The sequence below is a fragment of the Danio rerio genome, chromosome 8 (assembly GCF_052040795.2).
Source record: "Danio rerio strain M-AB ecotype USA chromosome 8, GRCz13ab, whole genome shotgun sequence".
NCBI classification, from domain to species: domain Eukaryota; kingdom Metazoa; phylum Chordata; class Actinopteri; order Cypriniformes; family Danionidae; genus Danio; species Danio rerio.
The window spans coordinates 19,192,501-19,207,749 of NC_141028.1; positions in this window are offsets into that span (position 1 = coordinate 19,192,501).

The window sequence follows — 15,249 nt, forward strand, 5'->3', positions numbered from 1 at the left end:
AGTTTTCCAAATTCTTTCTAGGGCAGTAGATTCATCCAAGGATGATTTCATGTGCTCTTGGATGAACTAGTGGATTCAATTATGCGTTCACTCTCTTGCGTAGCGATGAAAAGTGACCAGACACCCAGATTTTGTGTTAAATATGACACTATCAGTCAGAAACTATTATTTTAATAGCTATATTTCCGTTTTTAATATTAATCATACTTCATATATTTAACCAAAAATATAGTAAAAAAAAGTGTTACACTGCAAAATTATACTGATTTTGGAAAAAAAATAAATAAATAAATAAAATAAATATATATATATATATATATATATATATATATATATATATATATATATATATATATATATATATATATATATATATATATATATATATATATATATATATATATTTATCCCAGAGATAGGTTGTTTTGTTGGTGACGTTGGTGAATCAGTAACGGTTTCTCCTGTTCTGATGTCAGTTGCAGATGTAAATGAATAGCAGAAGAAAGTAGTTCCTAATACAAAAGGATTTTGAGACTCCATGTTTGATTTTCTTTTTTATATACATAATTATGACGTTGAACTGTTGTATGAATTTTTACACAATATTAACAATATTACACACGTAGTCGTGTGATATGGCTGTATATCCTCCCTGGTGGGACACTAAGGTAACGCACGCTTCCCACCACTGTGCTGAATCACTTTACTACTTGAATTATTTTATGTGTAATTGTTTTATGTGTAATATTATTAGTTTTGGTTAATATTATTTTCATTACTTGATATATGACTTAATAGTATTAGTTACCACTGATTCTTTTAAGTGTAATATCTTATATAATAGTTTGTATACTTATGTATTGTGGCTGTTTCCTTTTATAGATTGGTTGGATTTATGTGACTTATTTCACTTACTTAATTTATTTATTTTGTCTTGTGGTTTTGTGTTTCTGTGTTTTGTGTGTTATGGCAGTCATTACATAAGCAATTTCCTGCGGGATCAATAAAGTTTTCTAAGTCTAAGTCTAAGTCTAAGTCTAATGTCTACACAGTCACTTTTAAATAAATAACTAGAACAACTAAAACAAAACACAATTCAGTTTAATCGATTTACATATATTAAACCCCTTACACCAGTTTAGTGGTTGATTTGAGGGTTAATTCATTTATAAGTTCAATTTGTTATCATTTTTATGTATTTTGTTTAGTCATTTTATGTTTTTTATAATTTCTTTTGTTTTTAATGTCTATATGGTCTTCAATGGATGTATCAGTTTCCATGAGATAAAAAAACCAAAAAATTAGTTGTGTCATAATTTGAGAGTTAATTTGATTTTTTCAAAAACTCAAAATATGCTATTTTGAATAATGTTTTTGTCTGTCATTATATGGAAAAACAAACATTTTCAAATATATATGTTTTCATATCAGAAAGAAACCTATACACATCTAGAATGCCACGAAGGTTTGCAAATGATGGCAGAATTTCCATGTTTTGAAAGCCCTTGAAGGCTGTTAGCAGCTAGCTATCAGCTAAACTGATATGCAAATAGATGCACATAAGAGCAGCTGACACAAATAGCAGGACTGAAAGTGTATGATCAAATCTTCAGGTCGAAAGAGAAGAAACTGGAAGACCATATGCAGTGATTTGTTTTATTTGTGGTCTTTTCACTTGCCGCTATGGGATGGACACTGTTAGCTTTTAGCTTTAGAAATAACCATAAGTTCTGAAAGCCTCTCTGGACAGACGTCATGCAGACATAACAGGGTCTGGACGGGTGAAACTGTTTACATTCTCATCCCAGAAACAGGATAAACTGATGTCCTCTTTTTCTCTCTTTTATATCCACTCAACAGCAAGTTAAGACTTTGTTGGAAAATTATCTATTCAGCTGTTTAACATAAGTAACACATATGCGGAGGATCATTCCGGCTTTAAAATGACATGTGCACTTAATGCATAGAGTAAAAGTGTTATGGAAATATATGGAAAACGTTTCACTGATCCATCTGACATGTAAAGCTGAAAATTACATGTAGTCATGTTAGCATGTTTGCATTTGCTCAGAATTCAAGGAATAATTTATCCAAAATTATAAGAACACGTTAGTAGGTTTCAGGTTTTTTTGTTGTTGTTGTTGTTGAATTGGCCTTTACAATACCAATTTAAAAATAAAAAAATAAAAATTCACCATTATGCTCTGATACGTAGAATAGAGCTGTCATATGGAGATTTACTGTACTAGGTAGTTTTCAACATCAATGTCACACCATCATGTTCCTCACAGCAGCAACCCATTTTCCTAGTGTTGACATTCACAGGACAAATACTGACATTATGCCATATTGTAATTTAAAAATGTTTGTAATTCTACATGGAATCAATCATCTATGGTAGAAGTTTGATTATTGCTATTAGCCATTTAGTATGCTCACGTGCAACACCATTTGGCATCTGTCTTTTAGTCTGTTAGTTTTAAGGATATCTATTAGCAAGTGTGCTCCAAACAGAGTCAAAATTTATGTTTAGAAAATATAGAACTGATACAAACAATCAAACATATAGTCGCCTAAATCGAGCAATGATCTTTTTCATGTCACCTCATTTTTTTAAAGGCACTTCTTATTCTATGCAAGAATTTAGCCACTCTCACTGGCAGAGCTGTGATTTAAAAAAAATGCTACTGGCTGTTTTTTAAAGGGGGAGGAGCTACTCTAATTCCTGCCCCCTCTTCATTTTTCAGTTGAAATTAAATGAAACATTGAATAAAAAAATTCAGATTTCAAAGCACTTCACAGGACTTTCAAGATTCAGCTAGTATGAGTGGAAAACTTGAGTGGGTTGCATGCATGCATATTGATGAAATTTCATGTAAATCAAATTTTTATTTCTAAATTGTAGACACTTGACAAACCTCCCCATAATAACAAAAAAATGTTTGTTTTGGGTCGCAGACATTTGAATACTAGCAGATCAAAAGATATGGTGTGTAAAATTCATTCAAATTTCAGTAGAAGACAGCAATGAGAATAATTTTTATACACAATCTGATGGTGTGTTATTTACAGATACTCACCGCTTAGGTAACTAGAACATTCACTCTATTCTTCTACAAGTTAAACAGCCACTTATTTTCATATAATCCGGGAGAAGTTGATGAGTTTACATGTTGTAAATCCAGCAGCTCTAATCTCTCCACTGCAGTGCAATGTAAACCGTATGTGTTTTTACACATGTGAGAATCCGAATATCAAATATTTCACAATATTATACATCTAAGCAGAGAACATTGGCCTTGAAATATTATTAGTTTATGCATAAATTTGATTAATATTGATTTTGTATATTCTAAAATGATTTACTTGATTCACATCTTTATGGAAATTAATTTTATATTTGATCACCCGTTGATTGTATTGTAAAGGGTATTATTTGGAGTTTTGCCTGGCCCTGGAAATTTACGTTTGTTTGGTTTATAATGAGTTGAGCTAAAATTTGTTAAAGTTAAAGCTTATTAATATATGTTTTTGGTTGGTTTTGGTTAATTGAACATTTGATTTTACTTGATTAAATCATATATTTGTTGAAACTTTTTTAAAATTATTATTTAATAGAATTATTTGAATTACTGTAGTGGGGTTTTTTACCCCTGGCACCCATTTTATCAGCCAAATACCGCTACTACGCTATTGCACAAACAAATATACACTGTTAAATAATTCAGGGGGTTTAATAATTCTGGTTGTAATTGTATCTTCCTTTGGAGTGGACTTATAATACCTATAAATTGAGAATATGTTTTTATACCAAAACGTCAAATCTACACTCTGACGTAAATAATAAAAAAAAATTAAACAGCATAACAGGACCCCTTTAAGAAACACACACAAGGCTCTTTCTTTGTATGAATGTATCTCATCCTTCGTCTCCACTCTATTCTTCAAAAACACATAAGCTTCACATATCCATGTTCACTTTTCCAATCCCCAGTGCTCTCTTTCTACCCTTTCCTCCATCTCCTTACTTCTCCATCTCCCTCTCTCCTTTCCGTTCCATCATCCAGTGTCTTCCCAAAGCTCCAGTTACATTAATCCAGGGTGACGTGTGTGTTCAGCAGGAGCCCCAGATGCCTGAGAGCTCCAGTCTCTCCTCCTCTTCCAAACACATCCGGCCACAGGACACAAATAACTACATGCAGCTCTCCGTAATGATACATAGTGGACGCAGAGCTGGAATTACAGCCCGCTCTGCTCTCCTGCTGGGTCTGTCTGTCTCTCTCTCCGGCTGAGGAGGAGCTCGCAGAGCGGAGATGGAGGAGAAGCAGGGGAAAAGAGGGAAACAAACAGACACAAATTACCATCGAGCCTCCTCACATCCCCCTTAGACACTTCTTGGCCCGAAGAGAATGGTTTTAGACATGAAATAACACTTGTGTGTAATGTTTAGCGGTGAAGTCGTGAAATGAAAGTCGTTTTGGTGAGAGTAATGAGTTGTGTAACACATGGACGTCAAATGATTTAGATTTACACAGCACACTAGTGTAATTTTACATCACTGTGTTTTATAGAACGTTGTGAATTTTTGTCATTTGTTATTTTTTGAGTTTGTTAAATAGAAAAATTATAGCATATATTGCAGAATTTAAGTTGTAAATTCTACGTCATGATTATACCTTTTAATGATTACATATAAAAAATTATATAGTTTTTCGAATTAATTTAAAATAAAATTAAATAGTTAATTTTTAAATTTGAAATATGAATAAAATAATAATAAAAGTGTTCTGACAGTCTGCTCTCAGAATATATCATTAATTTTTAAAAAATTTCTTTTATGATTTATAGTAGTATAAAATACTATTATCAAAATTATGATTTCTAAATATTATGTTTGTTTTGTTTTTATGACGATTATAACTGTTTTAAATGTAAAATTAGGATTTACTAAACATGTTATGATTTATAAGTTATAAATATTACATTTTATATATTTATAATTGATTATAGAATTATTTTAATAATTTGTTAATTAAAGCAAATATAATTAAATATCATAAAATGCTTATTATTATATTATCAGAAAATAGATGTTTGTTTCACTGTTACATTCAAGTTTAAATTTACCAAATATGTTTCATATGCAAAAGTGTTAAAGTCATGATTAAACACTTAATTACAAATAAAACAATCATAACATGTATAACAGTTTATTATTATTGCAACATATTAATCATGATGTATTTGAACTTTCGATTTGAGTAAATTATAAACAATGTATTTACAAAAATTGTAAATACATACATACATACAGTTGAAGTCAATTATTAGCTCCCCTTTGAATTTTCTTTTCTTTTTTTAAATATTTCACAAATTATGTTTAACAGAGCAAGGAAATTTTCACAGTATGTTTGGTAATATTTTTGATTGAGGAGAAAGTCTTATTAGGTTTATTTTGGCTAGAATAAAAGCAGTTTTTAATTTTTTATAAACTATTTTAAGGACAAAACTATTAACCCCTTTAAGCCATATTTTTATTCGTTAGTCTGCAGATTATACAATATACAATAACTTGCCTAATTACCCTAACCTGCCTTAACCTAATTAACCTAGTTAAAAAAATCTTCTCTCTGTTAAACAGAAATTGGGGAAAAAATAAACAGGGGAGTTAATAATTCAGGGGGGCTAATAATTCTGACTTCAATTGTATATCTGATTGGCTGATAGCCGTGCAATATTCTGCCAGTAACAGCACTTGCCTAGCCTCTTAACCCTTCACCCTTGAGTATTACTCCGCCCATATACAGCAAAAGCAGAGGACATTCTACAGTTTGACAAATATTGCTGCTGTTGGACAACATAATGTACTTTTGAGGCTTTTTAGTCAAGAATGCAGTTGTCTAGATATAAGCAATTCCAGAGTTATGGATGTGACATTTGCAGTAAAAAACTCAAAACATAAATTGAAAGCATATGTTAACATTATATTGAAACTTTTGTTTATATTTTTCAAAACAGCTGACCGCAGAGTTCTGGGAGCAGAAAAATATCAATCTGTAAACATGTTTTATATTTTAAATGAGAAAAATAAACATGCGTTATGGATGTGACAAAAAAAGTCTCCAAGATTACAGTATACAGCATACTTTGTAGAATTTCTGTGAATTAAACTGCACAACCCAAAAGAACCAATGCTAATCAAAAAAAAAAAAAAAAAAACAAGAGTTGTCTCTCTATAGAACAAAAAATTGTGGTTTTATTTTATTGAATATTTTTACATTTATGAGGAAAAAGGGCCGTTATGTATGTGACACTTTTCCGTTATGGATGTGACAGCTGTGAAATTGCCACTTGTGTTATTTTGGCAAATTAAAAAGAATAGCTTAAAACACTGACAGATGCAGTTATGAGTATTTTTAAAGTATTGTAAAATACTTGCTTACAGAATCTGTTTCTGGGTTTTTTGTGTAACTTGGTAAAAAAAAAAATTTTTCAAGGCAAGGTTGACATTTGCACGGAATTGCTCATATATATAGTTTATTTATAAGGATAGTGCCTATTTTAAAATATATTATAAAATATATTATTGCAAATATTGCACATTTACTTTTGCAAATTAAGATACATTCATTTCATTATTACTACAAGATCTCAAAAGTCATAGAGCCAAAAAATAAATAAAATGAAGCATTTTGGGCATATGTGCTTATGTGCCCAATTATGGTCTGCTAGATCTGCTGTACACCTGCTTGTCCAGGCTAAACAATCTTATCAAGCCAGTGAGAAACTTTAGATGTAACCCGTCACTAAACTTTTTTTTTTCCCCTTCATTTAATAGACCCTTGTGTTTTTACAGTGTAATCGCACAATCTGTTTTTGTTGAGGGATCTTTACAGCAGCTCAGTTGCAGTGTGGCTCATGTGGAAACCCGAAGACCGCGTTTAAACAGGCCTGGATGTGTGAGAATGTTGGTTTTTTGGGAGCTGCTGGGGTTTTAATGACCGTTTTTGTGCCAGCACTGGCAGCGTTTGGGGCTCTCAGGTGGAGTTTAACCAGCCTTGTGTCGCAGCAGAAAGGTTTCAGGAGACGGGTGGTGTGGATGGAGGTGCAGTTATCCCGCTTTCCTCTGAGAACAGAGACGCCCTGTGTTTCAGCAGCATCTGGACAGAATCAAACTAGGCCAAATGGAGAGAACGAGGACCTGAGAGAGAGAAAATAAGGCCTCTGCTTCCTTAAAAATGTCCACAGCCACTGTAGGTAAAGCAGAGTTCAAGAGGAAATTGAATTATAAAGGGGCAGAAATCAGTACTTTGCGGCTAATCGTTCCATTATGTTTTGTCTGCTGATGTATTAAAATTCATGTTTTTGGACAAAAACATCAGACTGACATGTTAGCTTTAAAGATGGTGTACAGATCTGTGCAAATCACCTCTTGACTGGTCAACTTCACATGGATTGGCAGATTGAATTGTTCAGCAGCACACCTTACGAATTTAAGCCAACACCTGCCAGAAGTTTTTAACATATTTAAAAATGATTGGCAGCTTGTAAGCCACTTTACTCGGGTCATAAATTTCTCTCACAACCAGCAATCATCAATTTTAACTTCTCCTTTTGGAAAAAATCACATACAAGCTTGTACAACAGCAAAAATCGCATTGCGTTAATTTTGTGAGCTAATAGCTAATGTTTATCACCACACTTTCCCAGTTTATTTATTACATTAACATCAAAATGTATGTTTTTTTTTAGGTATTGCTATTAATGTGTTAGAGTTAAGATTATTTATAGTCTATTGTGCTCTAAACAGTGAGAAATTTTGCATTTAGAACAAATAAACAGTATATCTAAAGATATATAAAAAGGTTTTGTCAATTCTGGCTAAATTAATTAACAAGAATTCTTTGTTGGTCATTTATTATCCACAATTGTTTTTGACATCACCTCATAAAAAATAATAATCAGAGCCAAACTTTTCTGATCTAACTTGACAGTGAATATACAAAAAATAAAGAGACCTAACGCTATTTGCTGTTTATGAAAAATGGTAGAAGAAACCCTGTCTCACCCAGTGTTCCTGTTTCAGTTGAGATTATGTCAAACATTGAGTTAAAATACCTCTTAAAGCACTTTATAAGACTTTTACCATCCAAGTTTTCTAAAATGTTATGTTTAAATTTGTCAATGAGACATTGTTTTATTAAATATGCAACCCATGCTCATTCTGAAAACATACCTCTATATACATTTCTGGATACCGTGAAATACATCCCTAGAGCTAGGTTGTTTTTTTTTGCAGTTTTGTTTTCGCGAATCCACCAGAGGCCGCTTTTTGAGATCAAATTTATCTTGCTAGTGCCATTCGCACCTGCTGCTCTCGCGTAATCCACCAGAGGCCTCTGTATAATTTCTGACTGACTGACCGATAGACTGACCAAACCTCCCCCTTCGCTAAACCCAACCAATAGTGTTTTCAAAAGTACCAATTGACCTGCCCACCCACTTCCCTAAACCCAGGTGGCAGTTTTAAAAAGTAATCCAGAAGAAGTAAAGCCCCCCGCCTGGTTTTCCCCACATTCTCACCCTGTTATTTACTTGTTTATTTTATTTTTGGCTTCTGTTTTTGTATTAACTGTTTAATCGGTCAACTGGTAAGCGTGAAAAGGAATGGCGTCATACATATTTGCTTTAAAGACGAAGAAATGCAGTGATTTGTACTTCTGGCTACATAATTCGCGATCTCCAGAAATGTATATAGGGCTACGTTTCCAGAATGAGCCTATGTCGCAACTATGCATTAATTTGAATACATTTCCAGCACAAAAATCTGAACACTGAATGAAGTCAGAGGAACTTTTTGTGTAAATTGTTGTATATTAGCAGGCATAGTATGTATAAACATATTCCACCATAAAAAACCTTCGAAATATTGATGTGACTAAAACTGTGAGGTTTTGTGGCTGCAGTGAAAAGTTATGGTTAGGTACAGAGGAAAAAAAAAAAGAATTTTGTCTTTAAAAATGTGTACTATAAGTGAAATCTACTGATACAAATTGGTAAAGTGCTACAAAAGAAAGACTGAAAAGAGTATTTTGGATGTTTCCTTTTCATTAGATTCAAGAAAGACTTTAAGAAAACCCAAAAAGCCCAAAACCGACAGGAGCATGAAAAAGTGGTTTTGCTTGCAGTGTCTCCCCTTAATAATTTCCCAAAATGCTCTTGCGCAGCAGATTAATTGCACTGATTTTTTGGCTCTGTGCTGCAACACAAAGATGAGGAGACATTTTCCCACAGTCTTGTCTAACACCGGCCTATACAATTTCCACATGGCAGCTTCATGTGAGAGGCCTATCATTAAGCCAGGCACTATTTCCATGTTCACCAAGTCTAAATGTCAACATCTTTGTATTCTCAGTGTGGCTCTTTTTCAATGACAGCTGTCAAGTCTTTATGAATTATAATGTCACGTTCAGCCTCCTGTTTGTCTGCTGCTGTTGTCATGGAGACTGAGATTCCACAAAGCATCTCATTCTTGAGGAGGTTTCCTGAGCACATCACAAAAAAAACATCAACAAGCTCTTATGAATCTGCATACTCTATTGTGCAGCTCGTTTACGTAACTTCATTATGTGAAGCTGCAGCTGTTAATTATTTATATTTACTCATTCAGGTGAAAAGCAGGGTGTCTGCGTGGAAGCTTGATGGAACGCGTGTCTGAAGCTTGCAAATCACAATAGACTGCATTATAAATGTTGGTATATACAGTGAAGATCCAAATTAGACACCAATTTCCTACATTTCAAAGTCATTGGAAAGTCCCGCGGTATTTAAAGTTATTTTAACAGCACACCCTCAGAAGTGTCACTTTTCGAAATGTGCACATTTGTTACCAAAGGGTCCTTCAAGAGTTCACACTTAGCTGATGACTGATAAGTAAAGCTTGTTTGGCATGCTTTCCTGGGAGAGAGCCCTGAGCTTGGAGGAACCTTGAGCCTGGCGCTCCCTTCTCTTAGGCCCCGTTTACACTAGTGCGTTTTAGTTTTAAAATGGCGTTTTAGAATGAAAACGATCCGTGTCCACACTCGCGTTTTACCCAGCGTTTCTGAACTGCTCTCCGTCCACACCAAAACGCTGAAAACGCACATCACGTGACAACACACACACTCTTTAGCAAGCGCTGCAGCCCATCTACCCAGATGAGAGCTCTGCTAGTCAGACTTCTCATCAAGCATCTCCCGCTGGATCTAATCTCACTATATTTATTAAAAGTGATATTTCATTCATCTTGTTGTCTTTATCTAACGACATATTCCCTGACTTTGGGCATTGGAATCTATTACTTGTTCTTAGGTAACGTGTTTTGGCTGAGCGCAAAGATAAGTTAATGATTAATGTAAGCACGTACATTCTGTATATTGACTGATCGCTTGCCTTTATTTCCTATAATGAATAAACTTATTGTATGTTATACTTTTATAATGGCCATTATCGATTATTAAAACTGATATTCAGCAAAAGAGAGGGTATGTTTCGTATTTTCACTGAAATTGAAAGGAGACAGTTGTTATCGGCTTCGTTTTGTTATAAATATCCACACAGTGAAGATGATAATCATTATGCAGCACGACGCCTCAAAATTTCTGCTGTCTGTTTAGTTGTTAATATTAAAATGAAAATAGGCAGTTCCTTATATCATGTTTACATGTTGAGAAAGTGAAACAACGTAGCCAGGGTGATGTGAATGAAGGTATACAGTACACTGTTTTCTTTGAAGATTTACCCGTGTCCTCGGTATAGTCTGCTTTCCATATCAAACTGAGAAGAAGAGACTGCAGCCTTGATCAAACTTGCGAAGTCTGAACTTACACAGAGAAGATTTAGGACTGAACTGTGTGTAACGTTAGGCTACTTAATATTGAGGAAAAGCCCCAATCAGAGAGGCGAATGTCTGCAGCCCCGCCTCCGTTTTCAGATGTCTCCGTTTTCCATCATCCACACTGAGACGGAGCAGCAGCGTTTCAGAATGAAAACGGCCTCTCCAGCGTTTTCGAAACGCTCCGTTTTCGGCGCTCGAGAACTCCGGCGTAGTGTGGACGGATGCCGTAACCATAGCAAAACTTATGCGTTTTCAAACTAAAACGCATTAATGTAAACGGGGCCTTAGGTCATGTGAGGGGAGTCTGGGCTCAGGTAGATCTCTAGAGCTCCCCCGTTTAAGCTAGGAAAAAGGGGAAGGAGTGGGGGGATGGGAGGATTCTTCAAGACAAATATGGTTAAATAAGGAAGTCTATTTATGTGTGTTTGGATTCGCTTGATTGGTTTATCATGTGATTGCTAATGCTGGGCCAGCCGTGGTCATAAGCACGTGATTCTCTCAAAAGTAGTTTATAAATAAACTTCACTTATTATCCTAAAGGTATAGTACCTAAAAACAGTACAACAGTATACTATTTCAAATTTTTAAGAACTAATATGTACCTTTAATATATCAATGTGGACCCTTTACGTACAAATATGTATGATTTAAAAAGGTGCTGCCCTCTACCAGCTTTACTGTGTCATTATTTCTGAGAGTGTAATAAAGCAGTTTTGAGTGAAGTTTTACAAACAAAATTCGAGAGGAGTATGTGATATAATTGTTCGCAGCCGGCCTCTCATCCGTAATAAGCAATAATCTAATCAGGGGTGGGTTTCCACAAACCATCGTTAGCCAGCTAAGATCGCAAGTTCCATCGTAACAAAGATAGTTTGTTGATTTGTTATTTCTCAAATCCATCGTTCCAACAAACATTCGCAAACTGCATTGCAAACTTGTACGCTTCTAACTATACCTCTAGAGCTGTAGTTAGAAGTATAATTCCTGGCTGTGTTCTATCACCAGTTATCCCCCAATGCCCTATTCATTTAAAATATTCCAAAATTTGAACTTGGAATAATAATTAAAAAACATTAAGGCAAGTATATTTACAGTACAGTTTTAGCAATTTCATATCCACAATTGCGCTCCCTTCCCAGTGCACGTTCAGAGACATTAAATGCCATTTTAAACGCAGCCGTGACTCTGGATGAAAGCTATAATTTAGATGACCTATTATTTAAAAGCGGAATACGTTATGTCTTCAAAACTTGTGAAAACAAAAATAAATAGCATACTTTAATATTTTTGATTTAGTAAATGTATCACCATTTGACATGGGCCTGTTGGTTAGAACATTTCTGCAGTGGACTTTTACAATAAATCAAATAAAATAACAAACAAATAAACACTAATAATAATAATTAATATTATTAATATTAAGTACAATTTTTCTTCATGTATTAATAATCAGCCTACTGTAAATTAAAACCATTTATATGATTTACATATGAGATTTAAAAAAATGTAAGCTAGTTTATGTTTTAGAATAAAATATGAAATATTCTCAATGATTTTTGTAAAGGCCCTATATGCACCGTTTAAATATATTTCAATTAATATGTAAAACAAGTGCATGTTTTTTTGTTACCAAAACTAATTTTGGATTTGTTTGAAGTGCGTGTGCAGTTTTAGCACAAAAAATATGAGAAGTTGTTACTCCACCCCGTTTAGAGTATCATTATAGATGTTTTACGATATAACTAACATGGTTTAAAACGATGGATCTGCAACAAAGCAACTACGGTTTTGGAAAACACTCCTTATTACATCATTTGTTTGGGAAACGCAGTCCAGACTCCAGACTGATTCAAGCTTAAAATAAATAGACTGATTTCATCCCACTACCTTATCTTCATTTTGGAAGAATCCCTCCTCCCACCCCATCTCCTCCTTTTTGTCCCTTTACCAGGGGGAGCTATCGGGACCTACCTGATCTCGGACCCCTTTATATGCTTATTGACCAGGCGGAAACCTTGGGCTTAATTAATTCCGAGCTTAGAGTTCTGTCATGGGACAGGAGCATACCAAACCTGCTAATAGCGTCACGCAATATCTAAGTGTGAGCTCTTGAAGCATATTTAGTTACAAATACAGGATTCTAAAGTAGGCCTGCATGATTGAATATTTCTAAACCGAGGTCATGATTTGAGAGGGTGCTATTTTACAATCGCAAAAGCTGTGATTATTTCAATGTACCGTTAAATATGGTAACAAACATTTAGTTTTAAAAGTTCTTGGACAATTCAACACATTCTATTGTGAACAATGTGAAAAATGTGACACAATCTAAATGTAAAGGTTTTCTACTTGACCTTTTTGGCTTTAGAGTTATTCATATTCTTTGCACTTTAAACATTTTCTGTTGTTGTTTCAACCTTAATGTAGGTTATGGTCAGTGTTTTACTGATGTAAAATTGTTTACAGTGTGTTTGGATTCTTAAATGTTCAAAACGTTCTATATAATAAATAGAATTTAAAATGAAATAAAAATGGCAAAAGTGTTTAAGAGGTTTTAAATGAGCAGTAGCATACTTTGTGATGATGCTTAATGTTTCTTTGGTGCTGTTAAAACCATCCACATCAAACTTTTATAAAATACTAAATCGAATTTTACATCACAATTTTGATCAGAAAAAATAGCAATTACATTTTTTTCCAAATTGTGCAGCCCTATTCTAAAGCGCAGTAAACAAAATAAACTTAAATGACATTTCTGAAAAATTACTTTTAGATACCTCAAACTTACTGAAGTTAATGTGACGTATGTTGGTCATTCCCTTAATTGTCTGTCAAACCATATTGAATGTTCCTGTTTTTACTGATCTCGAAGATGGCGAGCTATTGTAAGTGACTGAGATCCTCAGAATGTTGTCAAGATGAAGGCCAAATATATGATCCCATTCAGCCAAATCAAAAGAAGATTTTCTAACTATTGTATCTTTACAATGTCACAAAGTCATTCAAGTCCTTTAAAAAAGCTGGTCATCCATGAAAGGAAATTGCATGACAAGATAATACAGAGGATTTCAATTGGTTTAACACTGAAACTGGATTTACTCACCAGTTCAGCACTGAAGTGGGTAAAGATATTCTTGGCATAGTGTCTCAACGAGAGAATTTAAACTAAAAGTACACAACAGAGTGATTGCAGATGTTTATCAGAAGCTCCTTTTGCACCATGCAATTCCTTCCCAGCATTCATCGCCACTCAGAGAGCAAGTTTCAAAGCAGATTCTTGAAGCTGAAAGTAATGAGATGGACAGCCCAGAGCCCTGAACTAAACATGATTGATGAAAATCTATAGAAAATTCTTGAGAAATGTATGTCTAAATAACCAACCAGTCAGTAGATGAGACTGAAAAGGTGATCAAGAGCAGTGTGAGAGACTACATTGCAAATTTTAGATAGTAGATTTAAATACCTTACAGTTAAAATTAACACTCCCTCAGAGTTTATATGGGGACCACTATAAAATTGTTAAAATAACACTTTTGAAAGAGTTAACATTATCAACACTTAGTGAGTGTTGATTAGCAAACTCTTGTAGTGTAAAATATTACCACAAAGAATCACATGAACACCACCCAGTGTTATGTGTTAACATTCTTAGGTTAAATTTTCAACTTCGCACAAAAATAAAAATATATCTTGTTTAATATCAGCAACACTTTAATAACTATTCGGTTAATGTTTAAGGAAAGCAATTCAAAACAGTCATAAACCGTATTTTCTTGTATTTTAACCAAAAGGAGCAGTTAAGACAGCTTTGTTTTCTTTAGTTTTAACTTAACATAGCTAGTACAGAACAAAATAAAGATGAAAAAGTATGCATTTTTGTGAGATATTTAATACTAACATACAGTTGAAGTCAGAATTATTAGCCCCCCTTTGAAATTTTATCTTTTTATTAAATATTTTCCAAATGATGTTTAACAGAGCAAGGAAATTTTCACAATATGTGTGATAATATTTTTCCTTCTGGAGAAAGTCTTATTTGTTTTATTTCGACTAGAATGAAAGCAGATTTAAATTTTTTAAACACCATTTTAAGGACAAAATTATTAGCCCCTTTAAGCTAACTTTTTTCCGATAGTCTACAGAACAAACCATCGTTATACAATAACTTGCCTAATTACCATAACCTGCCTATTTAATCTAATTAACCATGGTTAAGCCTTTAAAATTTCACTTTTAGCTGTATAGAAGTGTCTTAAAAAATATCTAGTAAAATAGTATTTACTGTCATCATGGCAAAGATAAAATAAATCAGTTATTAGAAATGAGTTATTAAAACTGTTAGGTTTAGAAATGTGTTGAAAATATCGTCTCTC